At 44.5% G+C, this 27,531-nt stretch overlaps 1 protein-coding gene and 1 pseudogene across 1 annotated transcript in view; one reads left to right on the top strand and one right to left on the bottom strand.

The window, feature by feature from the left end:
- The window catches only part of GATB (glutamyl-tRNA amidotransferase subunit B), a 596,207-nt gene that overhangs the window by 322,672 nt on the left and 246,004 nt on the right, over positions 1–27,531 (top strand). The window lies entirely within an intron of this gene.
- LOC147728524 (deoxyuridine 5'-triphosphate nucleotidohydrolase pseudogene) lies at positions 398–27,531 on the bottom strand (annotated as a pseudogene).

Genomic DNA, 27,531 nt, shown 5'->3' with positions numbered 1-27,531 from the left:
GCAATGATGTACCCCAGCGCCTCCATGTCGGCGCCGGAATTAGAGCAGCGCACGCGTTTAGATAAACGGGCTGTTTGCAAACAACAGCAGAGATCCTAGCTAGTGAGCGCATGCTCTGTGATGTGCATGCTTGTGTTGTATGTATAATGCGCGTTGTCGAGAGTGACCATTCGGCAGGAGAATAACGCGGTATTCTACATTGAATGACCCTGCCCCTCGAGACTAACACGCAAGGAATGCATAAAGGTGATCACATTGGTGGCACAGTACATGACAGCTCCCAGTACGAACATAGCTACATTAGCTGGAGTCCCTAAAAAGACATAATGCATCCTAAGGGGACAATGAACACCAACATGCTTATAATGGCAATGGTGTAGTTAGATACAGACCATGGTCAATCAGTGTAATCTGTAGATATAGAGAGAATGGGTGTAAAAGTGTGCTAGATGCCAGGACCCACAGCAAATTAAGGCGGAAGGGTACGAGACATGGTAGATGTTGTCACTATAAGATAAGGGGGTTCCAACACATGGCAGTAATCGCTGGTTATACTCAAGGGTGAGTCTACCAGGAGCAGAGACAACGGAGCTAACAGACTCTAGCCTAATGGTAGTATCGTGTTGGAAGTGAGATAAACCGTTTACTGACGTGTATTAAATGATGTCTGGTTGCTGCAGAGGTCTACATAGTGTGAAGTATGGGTAACACCATCTAATAGTGTGTTGAGTCATTAGTAGTAGATGGCGTCTCCGGAAGCTCGCGGCTGATTAAATGGACACCCAAGGTATGTTGTCATTCAACCCTGAGGTGTCAGTTTGCAATTTAAAAATCCAGCGTTGCTCCTTGATGAAAAGAAACCTTGAAATGTCCGTTATATATGGTGGGATGAATGGTTGTTCCAAAACAACCCACCTAAGATCTTCAGCTTTATGCTTTTTAATCAAAAAGTGGTTTGTGAGGCAGGTGGACTGTTTATTACACCGTATTGTGCTCTTATGTTCACTAATACGGGACTTCACTTTCCTGGTGGTATGTCCAATGTAAGCCATGCCACACGGGCATGTAATCCTGTAGATCACTCTCTCAGAGTTACAGTTAGTATGTTTCAGCAACTTCCACGGTCTGTCGGTTCCGATGTCAACGGAAAGTGTCTTACAGGTCTGCGGGCATGACGCACAGTTACCACAGGGGTGGTGCCCTTGAACCGGAGTGGTATTCCAAATGGTGTCGAGGGTGGTGGTGATTTCCTTCCTTGGTGTCCGTGGTCTAGTGTGGACCAGTGTATCCCTGATGCTGGATCCTCGTTTGAAAGCAAACAGGGGCCTGGGTATATCCCCTGACACCGTGTTCAAGATTTTCCAATGTTTCAGGATTATTCTCTTGACCCTGTTGGAGCTGGTGCTGAAGGTATGTACCATAGTGATCCTTTCGGAAAGTGTCTTCACATTACGGTGTTCCATCAGAGCCTCCCGGTTATTGTTAAAGGCTCTCTTGTTAGCCCGACGTATCAATTGTTTTGGGTAATGCCGCTCCTTCAGGTTGCATGCTAGTTCCCTGGCATGTTGTTCATATAGCTGGTTAGAAGAGCAATTTCTCCGTACCCTGAGAAACTGACCCACTGGCAAATTGTCACGTAGTGACTGTGGGTGAAAACTCTGGTATGACAAGAGGGAGTTGCGTGCCATTGGTTTCTTGTACAATCGGCTCTGGAGTCCTCCCTCTTCTGGAAAAATCAGAAGATCCAGAAATGGTAGTTGCTGCTTACTATACTCCACTTAGTGGAGTATAGTAAGCAGCAACTACCATTTCTGGATCTTCTGATTTTTCCAGAAGAGGGAGGACTCCAGAGCCGATTGTACAAGAAACCAATGGCACGCAACTCCCTCTTGTCATACCAGAGTTTTCACCCACAGTCACTACGTGACAATTTGCCAGTGGGTCAGTTTCTCAGGGTACGGAGAAATTGCTCTTCTAACCAGCTATATGAACAACATGCCAGGGAACTAGCATGCAACCTGAAGGAGCGGCATTACCCAAAACAATTGATACGTCGGGCTAACAAGAGAGCCTTTAACAATAACCGGGAGGCTCTGATGGAACACCGTAATGTGAAGACACTTTCCGAAAGGATCACTATGGTACATACCTTCAGCACCAGCTCCAACAGGGTCAAGAGAATAATCCTGAAACATTGGAAAATCTTGAACACGGTGTCAGGGGATATACCCAGGCCCCTGTTTGCTTTCAAACGAGGATCCAGCATCAGGGATACACTGGTCCACACTAGACCACGGACACCAAGGAAGGAAATCACCACCACCCTCGACACCATTTGGAATACCACTCCGGTTCAAGGGCACCACCCCTGTGGTAACTGTGCGTCATGCCCGCAGACCTGTAAGACACTTTCCGTTGACATCGGAACCGACAGACCGTGGAAGTTGCTGAAACATACTAACTGTAACTCTGAGAGAGTGATCTACAGGATTACATGCCCGTGTGGCATGGCTTACATTGGACATACCACCAGGAAAGTGAAGTCCCGTATTAGTGAACATAAGAGCACAATACGGTGTAATAAACAGTCCACCTGCCTCACAAACCACTTTTTGATTAAAAAGCATAAAGCTGAAGATCTTAGGTGGGTTGTTTTGGAACAACCATTCATCCCACCATATATAACGGACATTTCAAGGTTTCTTTTCATCAAGGAGCAACGCTGGATTTTTAAATTGCAAACTGACACCTCAGGGTTGAATGACAACATACCTTGGGTGTCCATTTAATCAGCCGCGAGCTTCCGGAGACGCCATCTACTACTAATGACTCAACACACTATTAGATGGTGTTACCCATACTTCACACTATGTAGACCTCTGCAGCAACCAGACATCATTTAATACACGTCAGTAAACGGTTTATCTCACTTCCAACACGATACTACCATTAGGCTAGAGTCTGTTAGCTCCGTTGTCTCTGCTCCTGGTAGACTCACCCTTGAGTATAACCAGCGATTACTGCCATGTGTTGGAACCCCCTTATCTTATAGTGACAACATCTACCATGTCTCGTACCCTTCCGCCTTAATTTGCTGTGGGTCCTGGCATCTAGCACACTTTTACACCCATTCTCTCTATATCTACAGATTACACTGATTGACCATGGTCTGTATCTAACTACACCATTGCCATTATAAGCATGTTGGTGTTCATTGTCCCCTTAGGATGCATTATGTCTTTTTAGGGACTCCAGCTAATGTAGCTATGTTCGTACTGGGAGCTGTCATGTACTGTGCCACCAATGTGATCACCTTTATGCATTCCTTGCGTGTTAGTCTCGAGGGGCAGGGTCATTCAATGTAGAATACCGCGTTATTCTCCTGCCGAATGGTCACTCTCGACAACGCGCATTATACATACAACACAAGCATGCACATCACAGAGCATGCGCTCACTAGCTAGGATCTCTGCTGTTGTTTGCAAACAGCCCGTTTATCTAAACGCGTGCGCTGCTCTAATTCCGGCGCCGACATGGAGGCGCTGGGGTACATCATTGCGCATGCCCGCCTTTGGGTACACAGCGCTGTTTAGTGCCAATTTGCCGCGCATGCGCATATTAAAGACAGCGCTGTTCAGTGCCACCTTTCCGCGCATGCGCTTAACTAAGACGATCGCTATATCGGCAGCAGCGATAGGAGCACAGCTGCTGCCGTTTTACCAATCAGAAGGGGTATAAATACATTAGCCTCACCTCTCCTCGTTGCCTCCCCTTCGGCTTAGGTGTCAGCCGAGAGGTACCGACGGAGAGGTGAGTTAGCCTGATTGGAACGCGCATTTCTAGGCTTTGTGGTCTTGCTGTGGCCCCTATTTTCACATATAGCTTATTGTTAAACTATATTCACTTGGGGCAGACGCTTTCTTAGTCAGTCTTGCAATTTTGAGCATTTAACTTACTCCTTCTTCACCTGCAGTCTAAGGGGATTGGTTTATGCTCTACTTTATTTCATTCCATGTACTCTTCTAGATGAGCACATTACATGGATCTTCCCAATCAGATCCCTAATTCCGGGATAACTATTCCTGAGCCACACTTTTTACATCCATTGCTTGGCCTAGGGAGGGTGGGTATTTACTACTGATTGTACCACCATCGAATGGGCACTAGATGAACATAGGTAATCATTCTAGGGTAATTGTACTAGCCAGCGACTAGACTCTGATCTGGTCAGACAGCCAGTCCTTCTCTTTGTTCTCCATGGGGCAGCGTTCAGTGAGGACAGTCACACAACCAGTTTTTAAATGCACAGACTGTATAACCTGACACTGACCACAGACCTCTGAGTCAACTCAGGATGACACGTTAAATTTTTTGTTCTGTGCACAGAGCGGGGCCTCAATCTCCGAGCCGTCGCCGGGTGAGGTGAGGCTCGACTCCCACATATTGCTGGGTAAGTCTTTGAAAGCATTGTTCATAATTAATGTTCAGCAATGTCTGGTGGTTGACTTGAATATGAGACCTTATTAACATGTGGCCGTCCTAATAGGGACTAGCCTAGCTGAGTTTATATGTTGGTCCTGATATTGTGATTAGTCCATAATGATGGCAGAACAAACAATATTAGTTGTCTTTTTTTGTTTCCATTTTTAGGATCTCTACCTCTATTAACTACTGATCTGGAGGAGATGGTAGGATGGTCTATCAGACCACACCAGTAGTTTGGACAGTACTTTAACAAATCATTTGGTCTGTCCTTTTTTTGTCTGCACTTTGTATTAATTGTCTGAGTGTATCATTGCAGTAGCAACATCTTTGTGTATTCGGCCCTGAAGAATGCCGGTGTAGTTTCACCTTCGGCAGAAACATGTTGGCCTGATCCTTAACACAACCAAGCATCACAGTGATTATTTCACACTGTCCCACACTCTTTTTTAATCTGGCGTCTTGGTGAATATCTTCAATAAAAACATTTTTTCTTTACCTCGACCGTCATTTTAAGATCACTTATTCTTTATTCCCTGTTTTGCACTGCATTTTCTCAGCACCATTCAGTGGCACGGACACGTTCATATGATGAACCAGTAGTGTGTGGTGTCTAGCCAATACATCTGGGCTTGGACTCACCACCTGGTCAGACGTCCTACATGACGAGGCTCCGCCAGATGGGTGGGCTGATAGGATATCTAATACATTATCGTGTCATGTTACCATTTGGTCTGGTTCAGTGCAATCCAAAAGGGTCATTTTAGAAGGACCTTATAAACTCAGCTACGTAGCTTAACAGACCTTCCGACTCTTTTTGTTCTGGGTACATGATGCTGACATGGACTGACCCTCATTTGCATCTACACCCCACCTAAACTACAAGCGAGCACACTGACTAAGGTGACAGAAGTCCTTCTAGAAGGTCCGGCCTCACTTCATGTGGTAGGAGATGTTTTTAATGATATAATGGACATGCCCATGGACTGCAATGGGGGGCCAGAAACATTTGGCCACTCCCACCCCTTTAGTGCACTTTGCAGACTCAATGGGTCAGACGGATGTCTGGAGGTTACAAAATCTGCAGGCCAAACAATACTCCTATTTCTCTGAGGTGCATAATGTTTATTCTTGACTAGACTGTATTTTGATTTCGGCAGGAGAACTGGGAAAGATTGTCAGGGCAGATTACCTCACTAGGAGATTGTCCGACCACTCGCCACTATGGGTACAGGTGGGGTACAGGGCCCACAAAACACAGCCACAATGAAGGCTCAACACCTGGGACTTACAGAAGGGGGGACATTGTAAGAGGTATCAGGACAGACACCGAGTTTTTTTTCTCAAAGAGAACGAGGAAACGTACGGGTCCGGGGTCACACTAGGGGAGGCATGCAAAGTGGTGCTGAGAGACAGGGCACAAAACTGTCTGGCATTAGAAAAGAAAAAGTGCAATAAAAGTCTAGAGAAACTGGAACACCGATACTCACGGTAGAGGAACAGACCACTGTGAGACCTGATCCACTACTCTCCCAGCAGTTAGATACTCCTAGACAGGAATATAGGGACCTGGCGCTAGATGCCACTAAGGACCAGCTCATTAGCCACTCGTCACCGAATATTCGAAGTGGAGGTGTCCTTATATATTCCTGGTCCAAAAAAGTTACTGAGTATATTTTGTGTAGTTTTCTCAGTACCTGTATGACCGGCTATTAAATGACTGTGTCCGAAAAATAGTACTTGTTCCCGAAAGGATACGGGTACTAGGAGTTTTAGAGGATTGTCGGGTTTTCCTTGTCTATAAAGTAGATCGTATTGTATGACGAATTTGGGATATACATTGACTTCTTTATCCTGATTTTCATGGGCCCGTTCCCATACATTGTAGAGGGTAGGATCATTGATTTGTGCGAAACGAAAACTTTTATCTAAGACCCATGGATCTGGGGAGAGAAACGCTGGAAATGTACCATGTTGTTTGTCTGTGGATCCAAAACCTCCTGAATCCCGTTCAGTGACATCCAGAACCTTTAGTTCCTGCAAGGTGGGGTATGATATGCGCTCACAAATCAGTTGTGCTACTCGATCCCCTTTTTTTACTTGAAACTCTTTTTTTCCAAAGTTGAAAAGGATGATTCCAACATTTCCTCTGTAGTCTTCATCAATGACTCCAGCACCTACATCAATGAAATGTTTCGCCGCCAGTCCAGACCGTGGCGCGAGTCTTCCGTAACAGCCTGTGGGAACAGCAATTTGAATGTCGGTTTTTATCGGTGCTTTTTCTTGTGCAGGAATTATATAATCATAGGCACTATATAAATCATAACCGGCTGCTTTACTGGAGCCTCTTGTAGGAGTAGTGGCATTTTTAGACAATTTTATGAAGCGTAAGACAACAGCATTTTTTTCTTTGTAGTTACTTCCTTTTGAGTCAGGTTTTTTTTCAAAACATCTCGGTGTTGAACGTATGAATCCTGTTCCAAGTTTTTTTAAATATTTGTAAAAACCTTGAGTTATCTGTCCCAAAATTCAAATCTTCAGGGAGAGTCGCGAGGACTCCTACCCTAATAGTATGAGGTTTTCCCAGGGTGGGTTGGATTGGTACGTCGGCCAAAGGGTAAGGTTTAATGTCCCTGTGTACACACTTGATATTTACTTTCTCTTGGGGAATATACTGATCAAGGGGTACGTGCTGGGATTGGATAACTGATTGTCGACAGCCTGAATCTAAGAGGGCTTGTACAGATGAACCATTTATGTTAACACTTACTCTGTATGAACCTCCCATTTCTGCCGAATATAGTACAGCTCGGGATAGATAGCCCACCTCCATCGGTTCTTCTGAATTTCTTGTTTTTGGGCACAACCGGGCGATATGTCCCCAGTTACTGCAGTCGAAGCACTGTGGTTCTGATGGTCCCGCATGTTCTGTTCTCCATGTGCGAGATCGTGGAGGGTCCACTGGTCGCGTTAATCGTTTTTCAGTTTTTGGATTTGGCTTGTAAGATTTTTCATAATCCCAACTGGGATTCTTGGGTTGAGCTCGGGAAAATGGGGAACCATCTCGAGGCTTGGTTGGTTGTCAGGTTATGGTGTTGTCTAAGCCATTTCTGAGTGGCATACGAGAGAGCCTCTAGGAATTGTTCAAGGTAGATACGATCTAGTATTTCTTCTTTACTACTGGTTGCTGGAGTGAGCCACTTATCAGCTGCCATTTTTAGTCTAACAAAAAGAGTTTTTGGATTTTCTCCGGGGTTCCCTCTCTCTTTTCGGAACCGCAGTCGATAGGCTACTGCATCGAGACCTAGGTGGTCTAATATTATTTTCTTTATGTCATTATAAGGAGTTTCTCCGGTGGGGTTCGCTACCTGATATGCGGCCTGTGCTTCACCTCCTAGTAACGGTGCTAAGAAGAAGGGCCACTTACTGGTGGGCCACCCGCATGCTCTAGCGGCTCGTTCAAAGTTCAATAAGAACGAGTCGGGGTCTTCTCCAGGTTAGTATTTTTGGAAGGAAACTGCTGGTGCTTCATGCGTGACGGGTCTTTCTACATTCCCAGTTCGCTGTACTGGGTCAGTCCATGGGGGAAGAACTTCGGTTCGTGCTTCTAATGCTTTCTTCCAGATCTCTCGGTCAGCTTGTGCCGATGATAGTTGTTCTACTACCCACTCAAGTCTCTCTTGACCCTTCACTAGTTGCTGAACGACTGTTTCCATCTTTTCTATACAGATGGTGTTGATGCCCGCATTCTCCACCACTGTGACGGGGTCAAGAGGAATCGGCAATAGGCGGGTCTTAGTTTTAACAGGTTTTATTGTGTTGTACAGGTGATCAGTACACGTTTTCCTGAAAGATGTATTCCGTCGTGGAGATCTACTTCTACTGGGCCGCCTGTGATGACGTTCAGATGGATCGAGTCGGCGAAACCCTTCGGGACTCCGTCTGGGCTTTACGTCTGGGTCCATTTTGACTCTCGGATTAAACAGACAGAAATAGTCTTTCGTGAGAGGGGTGCTTTACATATATATATATGTGACGGTGAAAAGGAGTGAGGACACAATAACCCGTGTAACACTCTTAGCGATGGACTATTGAATGTGCAAGGAAGTGCTCGGGGAAAGGTACACCGGGACAAGGAGGGATCAGGATTAATTAGGTGAACCGCCCTTACGTCCCACCCAGTTACGGATAGTTTCGCGTACCTGAGTTAGCCACACACCTCCCCTGGGTGTGTGGCGGGGCGACTCGTAAAGTCGTTGGCCTCCTGGCTCGCGTCCGTTCTTGATACCACAGCTTCGCCGTACTCCGCTTCTTCCTTCCTTTCTGCCTCCACGTCTGTACTCCTCTGCTCCTCGTCAGCTTCTCTCCGCACGTCTTCTTCTCTCTGGGTGAACAAGCACACCTGGTGCTGGCGTTCCTCCGTATAAGACGTCTCCGCCTCATCATCCAGCCCCGCCCATTCCTCTGCTGTCTCCTTGTTAAAGGGTCAGTGTCTCTCCTCGTTCTCCTGTGTGCTGGCTTTCGCCTCGACGTTCTGTGAAGGGTAGAAGAGGGGTGTTGAAGGTGGAAAAATGTCCTGCAATGTCTCTTTAATATATACGGGGTCATCCTGTACTGCCACTCCATTACAGTGACCCTGGTGGAATCTCCGCAGAATCCACAACTAATACTGCCAAGTACCGCGACACTCCCCACATATTCCTGTCCCGGGAGACAGTGAAAGCATTTGATGCAGTACGCTGGCCATTCCTGAACTCCACCCTGATCAACTTTGGACTAGGACCAAAGTTCAGAAGGTGGGAGGCACTACTATACATCTCCCCAAGGGTGACAGTGCAGGTGAATGGCAGAACTTCCCAGGACTTTCCCATCTGTCCTGAAACTAGAAAGGGATGCCCCCTGTCCCCACTGCTGTTCACTCCACCTGTAGAGATACTGGTCTGCTGAGTCAGACAACACCCAGGAATATAGGGTTTTAGGGTCACTCAGGGAGACACGTTTGAGGAGAAAATATCCCTATACGCCGATGACATTCTACTGTACGTAATGGAACCTGCTACTATGATCCCCATCCGCTTCCAAACGATTGATGACTATGGACGACACCCAGAGTATAAGGTCAATTGGCATAATCGTATACAGCCCGGACAGATGCGAGAGTGGCTCCCCCCTGCAGAGAGACCTGAGAGTGGGAGTAGAAGGTTTTACATATCTGGGTATATTTCTCACGACAGACAAGGGACTATGCTGTGATCACAATTTACAATGAATACTGAATAAATTCAAAGATGATGGTGAGAGATGGAGGACCCTGTTACTCCCGATAATGGGCAGTGCGGCAATGTTTAAAATTATCACTGTGCCCAAGATTTTATACACACTTACCCCAGCCTCCCATACACAATATTTCGGGTGATTGACGCTGACCAGCGCTCGTTGTTGTGGCTGGGAAGACATCCACTGATTGTGCAGCGAACATGACAGCGTAATCCATAGAATGGGGTGTTGGCATTGCCAGATGTTGAAGCACATTATTGGGCAGAGTGTCTAACTTCCATCCATGGCTGGATACATGTAGCGGGCGATCACCCCACATATAGGGCCAGAATGAGAAATGCTGACACCTCGCATGTTCCTCCACTATCTTTTCAGAGGCAAGGGGAGACATAGGTTGCTTCCAGCCACGCGTACTACTCTTGAGACATGGGAGAGGGCGTCAAGAAAATTAGGATGGGAACACAGGATTACTAAGGTGACGCCACTGTGGGAAGGGAATTGGTCAAGGAGTTAAGTAAACAGAGATCTCGACCACTGGGTACATCACTGATAAGGGCACCCTTAGATCTTTTTCTGCCCTCTGTGCTGACCTTACGCTCCATACGTCCAAATTCCTTATGTATGCCCAGCTATGACACCCATGGCTGGCGGAAGGCCTGACTGGGGACGACTTGCCGGAATGCGTGCCACTAGAGGGACGGCTACTGCAGGAGCCATTCACACTTAAGTCAGTGTCACTTACATACAGAACCCTGAACATCTATATACCTGATAGCCTTGGCAAGCTACGGGAAACGTGAGCGATCGAGGTAGGAACAATGGAAGATATTGACTGGGAGGCCGCTCAGATGCACCCCAGGTCTGTGGCAATTAAGGCACGTCTGCGTCTTATTCAATATAAGATCCTTCATCGAATGTATTATGGCAAGGCCAAACTTCAGAGTTGGGCGGGCTGACAATCCGAACTGTCTGCAATCCTGACACGAAAAGGGGGACTTCCAACACACGACATTGGGCTTCCCCAACATACAGGCCTACTGGGAAGGGATTATCAAGGAACTCAATGAGGTGCTGCAGGTCTCCCTCTCCTTAAACACAAAATGTATTCTTCTGAGGATCCAGAGCGAGGTAGATATACCAAGACTACAGTTACTATTCAGCACCTTAGGCCTACCGTTCGCAAAGAGGGATTTAGCAAGACACTTGGGTGTACAAACCTCACCGACATTACATGAATGGAAGAGAGGAATGAGCCTATACATGGCAGCAGAAAGAGTCACATATAGGAGCCGAGGTAGCCCCGGAAAATTTTGCAGGGTTTGGGACAGCTGGATGCAACACTATGGGATTGACCTATTGGACACGTTTACAAAGGCCACAAATGGAGAAGAATAGCAGCGTCTCCCTCCACCGCCCCTTACAAGGGAACATGAAAGAGATGGGGTTAACCACAGTCTGTGGTTGAGAAATAGGGGTGTGCTATAATGTGGTATATATCAAATACATGTTTGTATAAAAACAGACCGAGATGTTTTTAATGTTGCTGTGATGTGTTTTCACAAAACCAGAAACTAATAAAAATAATAATAATAAAAAAAAGATTAACGTCTATGGTGCCAAAAGTCAGCATTTTGGTAGAAACGGGTAAAATAATGACATAAATGTAAGAGTCAATATTGTGCCAAGCCTGAGTAAACCCAGTCATAGAGCATGCCATCAAATATGGTAATAATTGCTTTCATGCCATGGATACTACATTATTCCCAAAATTGCCACCATTTTTCCACGTACAGCATTATGTTAGAGATGGACTCTATTATGCCTTGGATTCCTATAATATGCTGAGAATTATCAGCGTAATGCCAAGGTCTACATTATGCCTGAAGTGTGGGCCATCTTGCCATGGGTGTCCAAAGTATGCCAAGAAATACTACTTTGATGCCAGGCTTATCATTGTACACTGGGTGCACAACATTTTCACACGAGATCCTACATAGTGCCAAGAAATGTCACAATTGTACCTACAAATAATGACTGTTATGCCAGTCTAATATTTAGTCACAGGTAGATGCCGTCATCATGTCTGTGTCCCGTGCACACAAACAAGAACAACCTCAATGCAAGGGCAATTAATTACCATGTTACTTGAAGTTGCCTGATGGCAAGAGGGAAGCAACTATACACAAATTACGTACCTCAAGAAGTGCTTTTGTAGTTTGAACCTTGTGTTGCATTGGACTGCTGTTGATGCGAGATTAAGGTAATTGTTAATACATTCTGAAGAAGATTTTGTGGTATACTTATTTATACACAGACCCATGTCTGTGTATAAACATTATCCTCAGAAGGTATTAAGAGAGGAGGCTCCATGCCTTTGCCAATAAAATACATAGACACCAAGGTGACAACAGAAAAGCATCACCAGGTCCACCCAGTCTGTTTATATGCGCAATCTTGAAGTGATACATAGTCTCTGTCATTCCCAAGTTGTGCTTCACAATGTACGACAAAGTCTAGACCATAAGATACTTAAATTATGTTGTTTGATTTATTTTGTTTGCTGTCTATCACTTGTACATGTACCACATTGTCAGATCTGGATTTTGCCCTCTGTCTTTTTCTTAGCGCCTTGCGGGCATTGGTAGTGGTCCTCTCTACGAACTGTCTTCATCCAGATGTCTCTGAATAATCATTTTTTCTGTGGAGTGGTTGCTGAATTTCTCATATTTTTCTATTAAGGAGTTGGTAAATGCTCTTTTTGAGGGGTGTCAAGGTTCTCTAACATGCCAGAATAATGATCAAGTTCCACTGGATGACAGCATCATTTGTTCTTAGATGTATTTGGCAGATGAGATGCTGTGTTTGCACTCTTTCCTAAGTTTTCTTATTTTGGAGGGTAGTGGTGCTGGTTTGAATATTTTCTATTCATTTTCTTTCAACTTAAGATGTCATCCAAGGACCAGGGTTGGTTCGTTCTTCACTCTTTTTTTGCTATAGGGCTGTTAGTATGTCATTTGTTGTCTTAGTCTTTCGTTACCTCGTCAATGTTTTATAAAATGTTTAGTTGTGTGCTTTCTGGAATAGTCATGAAGTGCAGAGTGGAGAGCTTTTTCAACTGACATCCATTTTCCTTGTCCAGAGGCTTTAGAGTGGTGTAAGGAAAAGTGATGGGAGAGGGGTCCGACCTGGTGGGGAAAAGAAATGGGGAAGTGGGCTGACCAGAGGAAGTGGTTGTGGTTAGCTATGTAATGGAGTTTCTACTCCTTTGGATATGGCAACTCCCAAGAATCAGCACAGTCAGTTGGGGGTGACGCAAGTGCATTCCTAACTAGATCACATGAACATGTAGTACTAAAAGTGTCACTGACCAACCTTGCCTCCTTCATTCTAGTAGTAAAAACAGTCCCAAATACAGTCCAACATATTTGATGCATAATTGCTATGAAAAAGATGGGAGTGTGAGGAATAAATGGCATAGCTATACATTCCCTTCAATACAATAAAAATTAAAATACCTAGCAACATTGAGTCCAGCTAAAAATACTTGCTGTCATTTTCAAGCCCATTCTTTGGGATTTCGTTTATTTATTTACTGTGCCTTTGTTATGACAACGCCTCAGTTGTGCTGTCTAACGCTCATCCTCATGGTCATGGGATTTCTAACTTCCTTTAGCCTTTGTATGAGAAACCACCTCACTGACGTGCTGCTGCTTGCATCTAATGCAGCCCTTTCTGAAATGTCCTGAACACCACACTGTTTATAGGAACCCCAGCCCTTAATGTATTTGTGTGTTTGCTTGACATTATTAAACATTAGGAGTTTTCTTCCAAGTCTACATGTTTCAGCACATGAAGCTGCCCGGCGCATCAGGTGCATTCCTAGTATTTGAGGCTACATTTTATGACTACCATATGTGACCTTTGCAAGTGCAACACATTCATTGTTGTGACTCTATTCAAGTGAACCAGTCTAAACCTTTAAAATGTCTCTCTCTTTTTGTCATGTACTCTGCTTTCCTTCTAGTACTGCTGTAGCCTGTACATGGCTTGTCAACATTAACTTTTAGCATTTCACTATTTCCTATGGCCCGCACTACCATGTCCATTGACAGCCTCGTGTACCTTTGTGCCCACCACCATACTCACTGTGTATCTTCTTTGGGCCCCCTAGTCCCAGCTGTGGACCGGACCATGCCTCAGTCCTGTTTTCTTCTTAGCTAATTCACCATCTTTCTTAAAGAGAAGCTAGGTTCTTCAACATCTGAGCCTTACACTGTTGTCTTATCTAAGGCACCTCCTAAGAGTCAATTTTGTACATCTCTTTTCTGGAGAGTGCATTATAAATGCAAACAGTGCTGATCCATGTCGACTCCTCTCTGCTCCATAGGAGACCACTAGAGCCACATATAGGTGCCACTCAAGCGTGCTGACATCAGTTCCTTTCTTTCTGCGCCCTCACACATGGATATGGAGCTAACTGCTAAAATGTTCTTGTAAATTGGTGAGTTTTTTCTTTACCATTTATTTCCAGTTAGCAAGGGAACTTGTCCCCTACTGAAACCACAGGGTTTAAGACTGTCTCAAACAAATGTCTGTGAACGATATCCGTGAGATGCGTCGCTGGTGTTTGGGGGTTATGCCACGACTACAAATCGTGTGAGGAGTAGTGTGCCTGATTTCACCTGAAGGGGGTCCAGGAACACAAAGCCAACCTGTACCTCACTGAGCGCCGCAATAAGTTGTGAAAGGACCACTCTCCCTCGAAGTCAAGGACACAGACCCGTTCCCACCCACAACAGGTTTTTATCCCTGTCCAAGTAAGTAAGCCAACATCGAAAACGAAATACAAGAAGTTCAAGCGGGTCTCGTCTGAACCTCATCACACACCCTCTGTGAAGTTGGGAGGATGTCAAGGTGCCCCACAAACTCTCTCTTGGACCCCGACCAAGGAGCCAAATCTGCATACTATTCTGATGCATCCCAAATTCCCTGGTACGTTGGCAAGGCAACAACAGATTGAGGCATTTAAGGAGGCTATGCTTCACATCTTCAGCACCCTATTGGCACGCCATTGTGTCCCATGGATCCTCGGAGGCCTTCATTCTGAGTACCACCAGCGGAATTGCCCTTGACTCCACCTTAACCTCCTGAGCCCACTTCCGGTCCAGCTCTGGAGCTGACTCCACGTCCGATTCCATATTACATGCTGATTTATGCCGCATTGATGCCAGCTCTGATGCTGTCAAAGCTAGAGGAAAATGTCACTTCCATTGAACTAAATCAGTCTCGATCTTGGTCGAAGCAGCACCTGAGGTCAGTCCCTAGGCACCAGTCCCCTTACACTCTGACTCTGATAAGAAAGCTATAAACATAAGGGGAACAGGAGGAGTTGGCCATTCAAGGATTGTGTCCTCCCTTCATGATACTACCATGTCAAAATAGACAATCTGTATTTTCCTGCATCCAAAGTGTTATAAGGACACTCTTGATCAGAAGGTGTGCGCTTTATTTTTGTCTTATATGTTTTTCATGATAGCCAGACCTTCTAATAAGAGAGCACCTTTGCCTTTGAGATGCTCCCCAGTGCTCCAACAGCTGCTCTGATAAGACTAAAGCCACCCAGCTTTTGAGGTTGATGGTTATGGTGGGAGCGACTTCACCCGACAGTATAGTGACAATTTTTGTATGGATCTACACGAGGCCAGTGGGCTAGACACTTCTGGACCCTCCCGGTTCTTCCACAGAATCATCTGCTTCATTCACCATGGTCCTTGCATTGGCGGCCAGAGTCTTAGGTCTGCAATTGTGTTCCACTGAAGTGAAAACCAACGTCCTCACGGAAATAAAGGATGAGAATCTTCATCTGAACCCCTACTGCCATTTAATGAGGCCCCAACCGACACTCTCATGGGCACCTGGACCAAACACAGCTTTTGCCCACCAATAAGCAGACAATGGGCTTGTTGTCACAGATCTGCTCCATGCGACACTGCCTTCATAATGTAGCTTCCTACTCCTAAGAACCTGGTAGTACAGCCATCCATTAGAATGTTTCATTCCAATTATTTTCACACACACACACACACACCACACCACACCACACCACCCCACACCCCCCCCCCCCCCCCCCACACATACACACCACACACACCCCCTGGACAGAGTGTCGAAAAGAATTGAGGCAATTGGGAAGAGATGTTTTTCTTCTAGCTTCGCCCACAGTTCAGTCGAAACCAGCTGTTTGCTGGGACTGTACCTCCATGCATTATGAGACTTGGTCACTGAATTCTTACCAGCAGTTCCAGAATAATTTTGCACAAATGTGGCACAGACCTTTCAAAATGGCCAGGATGCAGCAAGTACATAATTTTGTCAGGTCTGAATACAATCGCCTGATTGGCAGATTGATCAGTACTACTGTGATGCTTCGGCGCCTGCATGGATGAGATCCATGGGCTGCCCTGGTGATGATTAGGCATCACTCATGGGATATGCCTTTTGACAGGTTTTGTCTATTTGGTGGGAAGGCGGACTCTGTCTTGGCATGCTTCAAAGAGAGTAGAGCTAATGCACACTCCCATAATCTTTTTACACCCACAGGGTAGTATCATCAACAATTTCACCCCTTTTGAGGCACAGCTTGGACTTTCGCCTTCAGACAGCAGCATGGCTCCCCACAACTGGCACCTTAGCCCTTTCAGGGTCAGGATAGGGGATGTAGCAGACAACATCCAGACCAGAAAGGGAAGCGAACTTCCCAGTCCTCAACCCCTCTCACAGCATCATTGAAGCCCCTTTTAGTTTGCCCTTAGCGGCTTACAATCACTTTGTGATAATCAAGCATAAATGCTCTTTTTCTCCATGAGTGGCAAACCCTAACACCCGACAGGTGGGTTCTGCAGATATTCGAACTGAGCTATGCCCTGCCATTTCCTTCTACTGCCTCTTCCACCTAAATGAGAGTTGATTTCAGAGGACATTTTGCCCATTTAGTTTTAGGAACTTCAGGGTCTTTTGGCAAAAGGAACCATAGTGAGTGCTACATCCGTGGAGATCAGAACTAGGTGTTGCTCCCATTATGTCGAAGTGCCAAAAATGGGTGGATGCCTTTGCTTATTTTAGATCTTTAACTTCTTCCCGTAGAAGGACAAATTCCAGGACTGGCCTACGTTCTATCTGCCGTGTATCTAGGAGACTAGAAGGTGAGGTTAGACCTACAGGATGGCTATTTCCATACCCCCATCCTGCAGGCCCTCAGATGCTAGCTGCTGTTTGCGATGGGGCACAGGTATTTTCAGTTTGTTGTGCTCCCTTTCAGCCTCACCAGTGTCCCTCAGGGGTTAACGAAGATGATGGCAGTGGTTGCAGTGTACCTTTGGGGCTACCAGTCTTCAGCTACCTCAGAGGCTTACTCATAGGCTTACTGTTGAAGGCGGGCTTGCCTTAGTCGTTGAAGCATACAGTGATGAATTGTTTATTATATATGCAAGTAATGGCCCGATGACGTTAGAAACCTTGACAGTTTAGTCTGAATAACTTGAATTAAAAATAGATTTTTTAAAAAGTGGAGTTTTGTGCGCTGCTGTTTTACTTTTCATATTAAATCCCACATGCGAGAGTAATTAGTGTGCCAGAAAGCCGTCGCCAATGAGAACATTTTAAGTTGCAGCGCATTAGAAGGAATTAAAATGTTTGTTTAGCTAATCTTGATTGGAATAATTATCAAGCCTCCAGCATGTCTGTCAATTAAGACATAATTGACAGATTCTCTAGTTTATCCACATTAATTAAAATTGTTTTCACACATTCGTTCATAGTTTTTTTGTTTATTTTTTTAACAATTGAAATCAATTCTGTTATCCAGTTTTGCCACTCTTATTGAATTTTTGGGGACTTAATGAATATTCTACTATATTTGCTTTTCCAAAATGTCTGTCACAGGCAACCACCTTCAAATTGTGTGGTGGCAGTTTGTACTATACACAGGTGTTCTCCATTATCCTTACTACCAATGCCTTTGGTAGTATTGGAAATGGAAGGTTGAAAGATTGTACTTTTGTTATGTTGTTTTTCTGTGTGTAATTAGTTCCGCCAAAATCTTCCTAGGTTTAGTGGGAAGCATCTTAATGAGATGGCAGCATGCGTATTACTTTGTTCAGGGACACGAAATATATTTGTGATATTCCAGCTTGTTTGTTTGCTTACTCTGAAATTGTGTGCATTTCACTATCGTTTGCCGCTGTTGTGATAGTCTTGATCAGGCTTCTCCAACGAGTAGCTTGTGAGCTAATGGTAGCTCTCAAGTTGCCCGTCAGTAGCAGTCCTGTGTGCAGCCCAGCATATTCAATTAGAAGGTTTAGCTTGATTGAAGTTAATATATGTGCATCAAAATTCAAAATTGTGTATTCAAGATGAAAATATGTGTATTTTCAGAACTCAAAGTAGCAACAGTATCCATGGATGAAATTGATTGTACATAAGTAGCTCTTATTACAGAAAAGGTTGAAGACCCCTGGTCTAGATGTATTCTATACTGCTGAGCTTACAGTGGAAAATGTTACTGGCCTCATTACATTACAGAGCTAGGATTTCTACTTAATCAGGAGGAAGATAGTTTATGCAGCACTTTTTGTACATATCTATTAATAATTCATTGAATTGCTGTACCTAAGCTTCCTAACTATTGTCTATTATTTTTAGAATCTTAAAGTTGTATTCAACATTTTTTTTCTTTATCTCGTCAAATGAGACCATCCAAAATGAAAGTTAGTGCAACAACTGTCTCTTGAAGGTATATAGATGACAGAACACCATAGAAATATTGCTTTGGGAAAGATACACTGACAACATTTGCTGTTAAACAAGTTATTCTTATCTACAAATTATTATTTTCTAATCCATATCATGAAAGGAAAAAAAATCTTACATGTATTCTGAAAATGCTAAGCATAAAACCACTGAAATTCTGCAGTTAGAGAACCATAACTTCTCCAACATTGGATTTTTCATAGCTTCTCATGCTTGAGTTATTTTTGATCACTAGATTGGGAATCCCTAACAATCAATGTTTATGCAGCAGTCCCCGCATACCCTCACATGGCAATCAACCTGCCATAGACTGCGTATGGTGTATCCCCGCCCATTGACTAACCCAAACTCCAGTCATTGAGGTGGAAAGACACAGAGCTGCACCCCTTTCAGAGGCTCAGCTGCTCAGACTTTCTGCTGAAAGTCTAGCACATGGAAGACCGTTCTCATCGCTGTGCTTTCTTCAGCCCTTTTGGATAATTTGGGCCAGTTTTCTGCTTAACCCTTCATAGTATTTGTTTCATCTTCTCACCTCCAACTTAAGAAGGTACTAGGGAAATAGAAGGTTTTTAGATCAGTTATAGATGGGTGCACTGCCAGTTCCTACGCATACAGTGATAGATACAATGAGTGTCCTAGGTGCTAATCGGCGAGTGGACAAACCTGAACCACTCCCTAGAGTAGAAGAACTACTACTGTCATATACATGGATTGCCGATGCACTCTAATTTGAGTATATAGATTGTTCTGTAACAATTCATAACAGTTCAAACACCAATTGACAGAAGTAACAAAAAGCTTCAACAGATGAGTAAATCTTGGAGTCTTTAATGCAGAATACAGCCAGCTGACACGTGCTTCATCGCCTTCGCGATTCCTAAGTGGGGCTCGGAGGTCACCCGATATATTACACAAAGTTGTGTGAAGTTCCGTTTTCGAATTGAATACTATTTGAATCTTGTACGAGGATACCGGTTGTGGTTCCTGTCAAGCGTGCACCAGGCCGTGTGCGGCTCTCCGAATACGTCCGGCGGGTTCACCTTCTCCGAGCCCTGTTCCTGTCGAAAACGGAACTTCACACAACTTTGTGTAATATATCGGGTGACCTCCGAGCCCCACTTATACCTCTTGATCACAATATACATAAACAAAGATTTTAACCATTGCTGGATACACTCGTACTGAGTGCAACTGGTCAAGGGCCCGGCTGGGTCGGAATTATCACCAGCTAAGCGACCTTCTGACGTTGACACGGCCATCTAGCCCTGAGGAATCGCGAAGGCGATGAAACACGTGTCGGCTGGCTGTATTCTGCATTAAAGACTCCAAGATTTACTCATCTGTTGAAGCTTTTTGTTACTTCTGTCAATTGGTGTTTGAACTGTTATGAATTGTTACAGAACAATCTATATACTCAAATTAGAGTGCATCGGCAATCCATGTAACTTAAGAAGGTACTTTTTTCTACTTTTGCAGCTGGTTGAGTCCTGGATGAAAGTTATCTCCTTGTGGCTTGTGTCTGACAGATTATCAAAGAAAAGAATCCCTCTTAAAACCTTGTGTCTCCTATGGTGCCAGGCAATTCTACTTCAACAATCTCATACGATGTGCATTCACTGCCTTGACCAGACAGTACACTGAACTAAAAATACAGGGTTTGATAGACTTTTGTCAAGAAGGTCTTCATGCTGCCTCTTAAGGCAAGGATTCTATGAAAAGTTCTCTTCCTGTATTTTCCTCCAAGGATAAAACACACAAACTCGCCTCCTAACTCAAAGGGCCCTCTTCAAGATGAAATGGATGCTTTGCCATCTAATTCTAGTAGCACTGATGTGGTCTACACTGTTCTGATTTACAAAAGTTTGCGATGTGTTGGTAGACAGGCTGGTCCAGTTAAAACCAGATGCCCACCTCCTAGCAAAGGACCACCGCCAAGTGCTTCACCACAATCCTGCCTTTCTGTAAATTATTGCCTACCTGCTTCAGACCTAAAGTTTGATTTGCTACATATCCCACAAGACTGTCACAGAATTCGACAGGCAGCTAGAGGGGCATTTTCTCTTTAGAGGTTGCCCTGAAACGGAAATAATTTTTGTTTGGGTAAGATGCGACTACTTTATATTTTTCCTTACTTTATCTTCCTAAGCTTTGCTTGAAATATTATTTAGTAGAAATCAATTGTTTGGCTATTTCGAGATACCGCAGGTCTCTCAACAATGCATCTTCATACTTTTCTAGGATGTTTTATTGATTTCTCTGGCCAGACAACCTCCTGGAAGGAAGCTAAACATTTTCTACAGGAAGCCCCTCGAAGCCTACAAATGCTGTCTTGGAAGATCTTGTTCCGCCTTTCAGTGACTTCTGACAGGTGTGATGGGAAGAATCTGGCTGTCTCTTTTTATGTGCCATTCATCAGATTCAGCAAAGATAAAATTACCTTCACCACCAATCCACTAGTCATTACAAAGGCACCATCATTGTTTCACCAGAATGAGAAAATTAATCTGCTGCCATTCTTTCCACAACACTCTAGTCCTGCAGAGAGGGCTCAGCACTCTAGAGGTAAAGCTTCTGCATGTCAGATTAGCTCTCGGTCTATTAGAACAACTTCAGAAAAGACTGCCCAATAGTAAAACTGGAGATTTCTGCCACACCTTGGCTGTTATCCATCTGAGATGCAGAGTGGGAGCTTACGCCACCAGTGGAGTGATGGCTCCAGTAATGCTATTTGCCAGAGTGTCCTTCAAAGATATTTGGTTGGCTGCAACCTAGCATTCACTCACACTTTCACTTTGTCTTCCCTTCATCTCTTCACCTCATTGTTTTGAGTTTGGGCCATGCAATGAAGTGCATAGACTACTAATCTTTTTCAATTTTCTCAGTGTTAATTGACTGTATGTGTACCTTTCTATTTAAACATTGATCAGCAATTTTACCGAGCCTGATAGCAGGGAATACTTTAAGCATGTGAATCTATAAAAGATAGCAATGCCAGAGAACTGGTGTTAGTCAAGTACCTTTATCTTTGCTGCCCTGTGCGCTGATCATAATCTTTCTTATGACCAGTGGCAGCTCCTCTTGGCATATGTAGCAGTATAGTCCCCCCAGAGGCAAAGGTCAGTCAGTTAGACTGGATGAAACTGCCTGCAAGTGCTTCCTTCAGAAACCTGTAGGAAGAACCCCACACAAATCCAGCCACTCAGATTGATAGCTCTCTGTATCACTTAGTGAGAGAGAAGCAAATTATGAAAATATAGGTGCCATAGACACTGGAAGGCTGGAAGAGAGATCCTGCAGCAAGATTATTTAAGTATGATTAGCAGGGATAGGCAGCAGATTTTGTGTGTGCATGTGTTTATCTTTGTGCCTGCTTAGTTTGCGTTCTCGTGAGTGTTAGCGTGTTCTCTTTATGCATGTGTCTTTCTGGTGGTTGTCTATGCTTTGACTCAAAGATACTGGTCATTGGCATTATTGCTCCCATACTTGTCATAGGCTTGCCATTGACATATAGTGGCCCTTCTTGGTATGATGTGAGCATCCTTCATTTATTTTATTGTGGTTATGCTTGGCATTCTCTTACATATTGGCTCTTTACCGTATTGGTGGAAGCGTCAGCAAAAGTAGCGCAAGAGGCTAGGAGCTGAAGTCAAAGCCCCCTCTACTCCCGCAATACCTGATGAAGTGTTTCAATTATGCACTTGAGCTACAGTGTGACCTCCTATAGACAAAAGAAACAGGTTGAATTTTTCATTTTTCTTTTATCGTTTATAATGAAGCAATTTTCTTTATAAACACTCACTATCACCATTGCACCTTTTGGTCCTGAAGAAAGCCCATAAGACCTAACCAGGCAAATTGGGCTGAAACATGTCGGCCATATTTGAAATCACTATTATTTGGAGTGCTTTGCGAACCCCTAATACATTCACAGAAACGCACAATTTTAACTATTCCCCGACGGGCTACCCGAATCCAGACCTAATAAAGTGTGACATCTGGCTGTCCGGGTATTTTAATGTCAAACCTTAGCACTGTCCACATCACCTGATCACTACTGTTTTTAACCATGGGTAAGAACCTCCAGGTGGAGGCTGCATAACCAAACTGACCCAATGATTATGCACACACGTGAATGAAGAGCGGAGAACCAACATATACCACTACCACGATCATACCATCACGTGCATGAGGGTCTTTTACCTTGAGACACCCTACGTCTGTTTCCTGCATACCCTGGTTATGCAGGACAAGTGATCCGTTCCCTGTGATTAATTGATCTTTACCGTTCACAACATACTTTGAAAACCAACCCAGACCTACTTCAGGGACGTTAAAGAAAGAAGATTGCACTCTGGAACACATGCATGCCATATGCAGAACACCCCATCCTCTCCAGTTTCTTTATTCCACTGGTGTGGGTCTGAACCCGCTTGTCTTGTGCTCTGCATAATCAATTGAGTCCCATTGCTTCTGGTGAATTTGGTGCATTCTGTCTGCCGCCATCATCACAAGGTCCCCCCACATCTCCCTGTCTAGGCTACAGGGAGCTTTTGTCTCGCAGGAGGCATTGTATTTCTTTTTGTTTTATTATTAAACTTTATTTTTTCCATTTATACACATTTATCTATTACAGTAGCCAAGTGATAGCAGCATGCTGTACATAACTGGGGGAAACGTCTTAAAAAGAAAACAGATAGCAAGACATTTCCAGAAATATTGAACAAGACATTGTAGACATGTCAGTTGGGTGGACTATACATATCACATACTCTGCACACTTTGAAGTAGACCAGCTAACAGTAATCAGTATGTGGTGATCCCCACGGGGTCCACAGCGTGGTATTGCGCTGTGGTTTAATGAGTATTGTGGGAGAGTAAATGGACTCACTTCTAATCTTTCCAGGTACAAATGTGGCAGTTCAAGTGGGCCATGGATCCAAGAATACACATGGATTTCTTGTGCCGCGCTGTAATATATTTCGAGGTCTGGGGCATTGAGTCCCCCTGCTGAATAGGGTTATACTAGTGTCGCCCATTGCACCCGGGGTTGCCTGCCTACCCATGCCAACCTGATTAGTAAAGTGCAGATTGTGAAATAGCATCTTTGGTAATTGGATTGGCATGTTAAAGAAGACAAAGAAAAAACGCGTTAATACTATCATTTTCATGAGTGCAGCGCGGCCCAATAAAGATAGTGGTAGCTTAATCCATTTTTCTATGGTATCCGTGGGACGCTGCATTGCCCTACCATTATTTTCAACGATGACCACTCCCGGATTGGTGTGTACCTGGACCCCAAGATATTGCACTGATTCTGTGGTCCACGTTAAGGGGTAGTTTATCTCCACGAGAGTAATGGAGGCAGTGAGAGGAAATACAAGTGATTTGTTCCAATTTATGCATATTCCTGAGTGGTTGCCAAATCTCTCAACCTCTTGTATCATTGGAGTTAAGTTATGTTCTGGGTTTCTCATTTATAATAGGGTCTCAACAGCATATGCAGATATTATCAAGTTGTATTGTGGAAATCTTTTGCCACAGTGTGCATGGTATTCCCGCATTGCACATGCCAAAGGTTCAGCCACCAGCGCAAATATTAATGGGGAGAGTGGGCAATCTTGTCCTTGTCTTATAATTGCTATTAGGGCAGATAGTAAGCCATTCACTTGCGCTCGTGCCACTGGGTTCGCATATAATACTTCTACCAAATTTATAAATACCTCTCCATCTCCCACCCGTCGCAGAACTGCTCATAGAAGGCTCCACTCAATCAAATCGAATGCCTTTTCGGCATCCAAGAAAACAGCTGCCGCCCAGACGCTGGGATCTATTCGGATAATTGTGCTGAACAAAGTACGCAGCTTGCTCTGGGCTTACCAACCCTGGGAGCAGAGGGGAAAGCCTATTCATCAAAATCGTTGCAAAAAGGTTCATATCAGTATTGAGTAGCGACAATTTTCTTTGTAAGGAGCACTATGTGGGTGCCTTACTAGGTTTTAGTAGTGTAATCAATATAGCTTCACGCGTTGTTGGGAGAATTATGCCATATCTAGTCATCTCCTCAAAGATATTGACTAGGTGTGGGTCCAGTCGATCTTGGTATGCCTTATAGAAGGCCACCATGAGTCCATCCAAGCTGGGCGCTTTATTATTTAGCATTTCTTTTAACGCTGCAGTGATTTCAGTGGGGCGGAGAGGGGCCTTTAGTCGTTCCCTATAGGCGTTAGTCAGCCACTTCATTGCAATGCGTGCTAAATAATCCTCGGTTGACTTGTCTGTATTGAGGTCTCGCAAAGTATATAGCTCCGCATAATAAGAGCGGAAGTGTTCGACAAATTGTGGGGCACCCCACGCCTGCGCGCCGCTATTGTCCTGTAACGTAAGCACCTCACTATCCCCCTTTGCGGGCCTATTCAGCACAGCTAATGTGACGTTAGGTCTCTCCCCTTCTCCATATACCCTGGCAATGGCATTTTTTCCTAAGTTAACCATCTCGGACTGCGCCAATTCATTATACTTCTTTATCTTCCCTCTAATCTGTGCTAATATCTCGAGCTTGTACGCTCTCTGCGTGGCTCGCTCCAGCATAGTCAATTCCTTTTCTAGTTTTAGCATTGGATCCCTTATGGACCGGAGTACCCCAACATTCTTTGAAATTGTCACACTGTGAAAATAGGCCTTGAAAGCCTCCTGGATTGTTGCCATACGGGTACACTCCTAAGTTATTTTGAAAATCGTTTTATAATGCTTGCGCTAGTTCCTCACGGAAAGCTGCATCTAATAGTGAGTGTTGCGGAAATCGCCAGGCGAGGAACCTGGGTTGCATGCCCTTTGGGGATGATATTAGTTTAACTGGTGATTGATCGATGTATGTGCGAGGTAAGTGTGTCATCGCGTGTGAAGGGCAGTAGACTCCTGGAGACAGCCAGTAGTTTATACGTGTGTGTATGGCATGTATTGAGGAATAATGGGAATACTCCCTGCCTTGTGGTGACAGATGGTGCCAGACGTCTATCAACCCGCCTTCTTCCGCAAGTGCGGCTATTGCTTTCGCTGCAACTTATGGCCTTCTCTGGGTCCTCTAGATCTGTCTAGGTCTGGAGATTGGACATAATTAAAATCCCCACCCCAAAGTTGCGGTATATTTGCATACGTAGCAATTTTACTGTGCAAATAACAATGGAATTGGGGGTCGTCATAGTTTGGGCCATAAATACCTACTAATAGTACATTCAGGTTGTCTTTGCGACAGTGTGCTACCACATATCTTCTCCCAGGATCCACACATACTTCCTGAATTTGAATACTAGCTCCACGGCATGCCCACACCAGAACCCCCCCCCCGTGCATGTGATGTGAATCCTGCAGCAACATAAGTGCCCTTCATTCTACTCTGTGTCAGAAACCCCGAGTGAGGTGCCAGATGCGTCTATTGCAATATAGCAGCATCTAAATTTTGTCTCTGTAAATAAAGAACAATTTTGTGCATTTTACACTGGCCATTTAACCCCCTGACATTCCATGCCAGAAAACTTAGAGGCGCCGCTCAAGTTTTGCGGGCCATTTGAACACTATTTACACTCAGTATACATCTCTTGGATTATAGAATCAACCATAGTACACTTTCTCCACCCATTTATCTCTGCTTGGCTACTAAAGGCAATTAAACTCTTATATGTGGTTCCCCCCTCCCCAACCATGTCCCCGACCCTGCTACAATGCACCTTGATCCCTCCCCCAATGTACCCCTCCTTATAGGCCAAGACCTGTGTATGATACTCGCGGGGCGGTGAGTACCCTTGAGCTTTGCTCCATCTCTTATGTTTGTGACCGACTGTTACCATTAGTGGTGCATCTACCTTAATTAACAAATACTATGCATTCTAAATTATAGATGCTAGCCCTGACTTACGTCAGTCATTGTAAGCATTCATGTTCCTTTGCGCCCTATTAGGTGCATATGTCCATTACACTCTGTCATATCTTCAACCTTGCATCCATTGGTAGCTCCAGCTTACCTCTATCTCAACCTTATGGTGTTAAGTTCTGAGCTGCTTATAATACTTTATTCCTGTTGATCCAAGTTGCTGCAAGTGGCATCGTCCTCCGAATTCAGTTCCTGCCCAGGTTTCTTAGGTTTAGCATTGGGGTGTTTCTTTACCATCTGTTGCAGGCTATTTGATTCCGTGTAGATTTTTGTTTTACCGTCTAGTGTAACTCTGAGTCCTGCTGGATAGAGCATGACATATTCTATGTTGAGCTCCCTCAGTTTCCACTTCAGTGGCGCAAATTATTTCTGCGCCTCTTATACCTGTAATGTAAAATCTGGGTAGAGAGAAAGCTGAGAGCCCTTGCACCGGAGTGTTCGAAGCTCCCTAGCCCGACGCAGTGCTGCATTAATGTCTCTGTAATTCAGGAGTCGGGCTATTATAGGAAAGGGTGGCACCAGGGGCCGGCCTTGGAGCCAGCAACCGGTGTGTGCATTCAACTATAAGTACAGACGAGAAGGTGTCGCAGCCCAGCAATGCTATGAGTAGAAATTGCTCCGTATTCCAATTAATGTGGATTCGGGCAGCCCTATTATGCATAGGTTCTTACTCCTTGATTGAGCTTATAGGTCTTCTGCTTTGTTCTGCAGTGTCACCATCAGTGCTTCCACTCGCTTTTTCGCCCCAGTAGATCTTCGGCCTCTGAAACACTTCTTTACACCATGTCGAGTCTTTCTACTTGTTTATCCATTCGTTCTGATATGCGGTCCATACAGTATGTGAGGGAATCAATTTTACCATCTACAGTAGTGAGGCTTAGCTGCATAGAAGTGAGTATTTTTCGTAACTCACCTCCTAGTTCAGTGTTCTGGGCCCCATGCTCCGCTGACATTCTTTCCGCATCTTCATCTCTTGCCATGGTGAATTTGCGTTGCTCGAACTCCAACTTTGGTTGGAGTATATCTGGTTTCCCCAT

This window comes from Lissotriton vulgaris, chromosome 3_1 (genome assembly GCF_964263255.1).
Source record: "Lissotriton vulgaris chromosome 3_1, aLisVul1.2, whole genome shotgun sequence".
Lineage (NCBI taxonomy): Eukaryota > Metazoa > Chordata > Amphibia > Caudata > Salamandridae > Lissotriton > Lissotriton vulgaris.
This window is presented reverse-complemented; position numbering and strand designations above follow the sequence as displayed.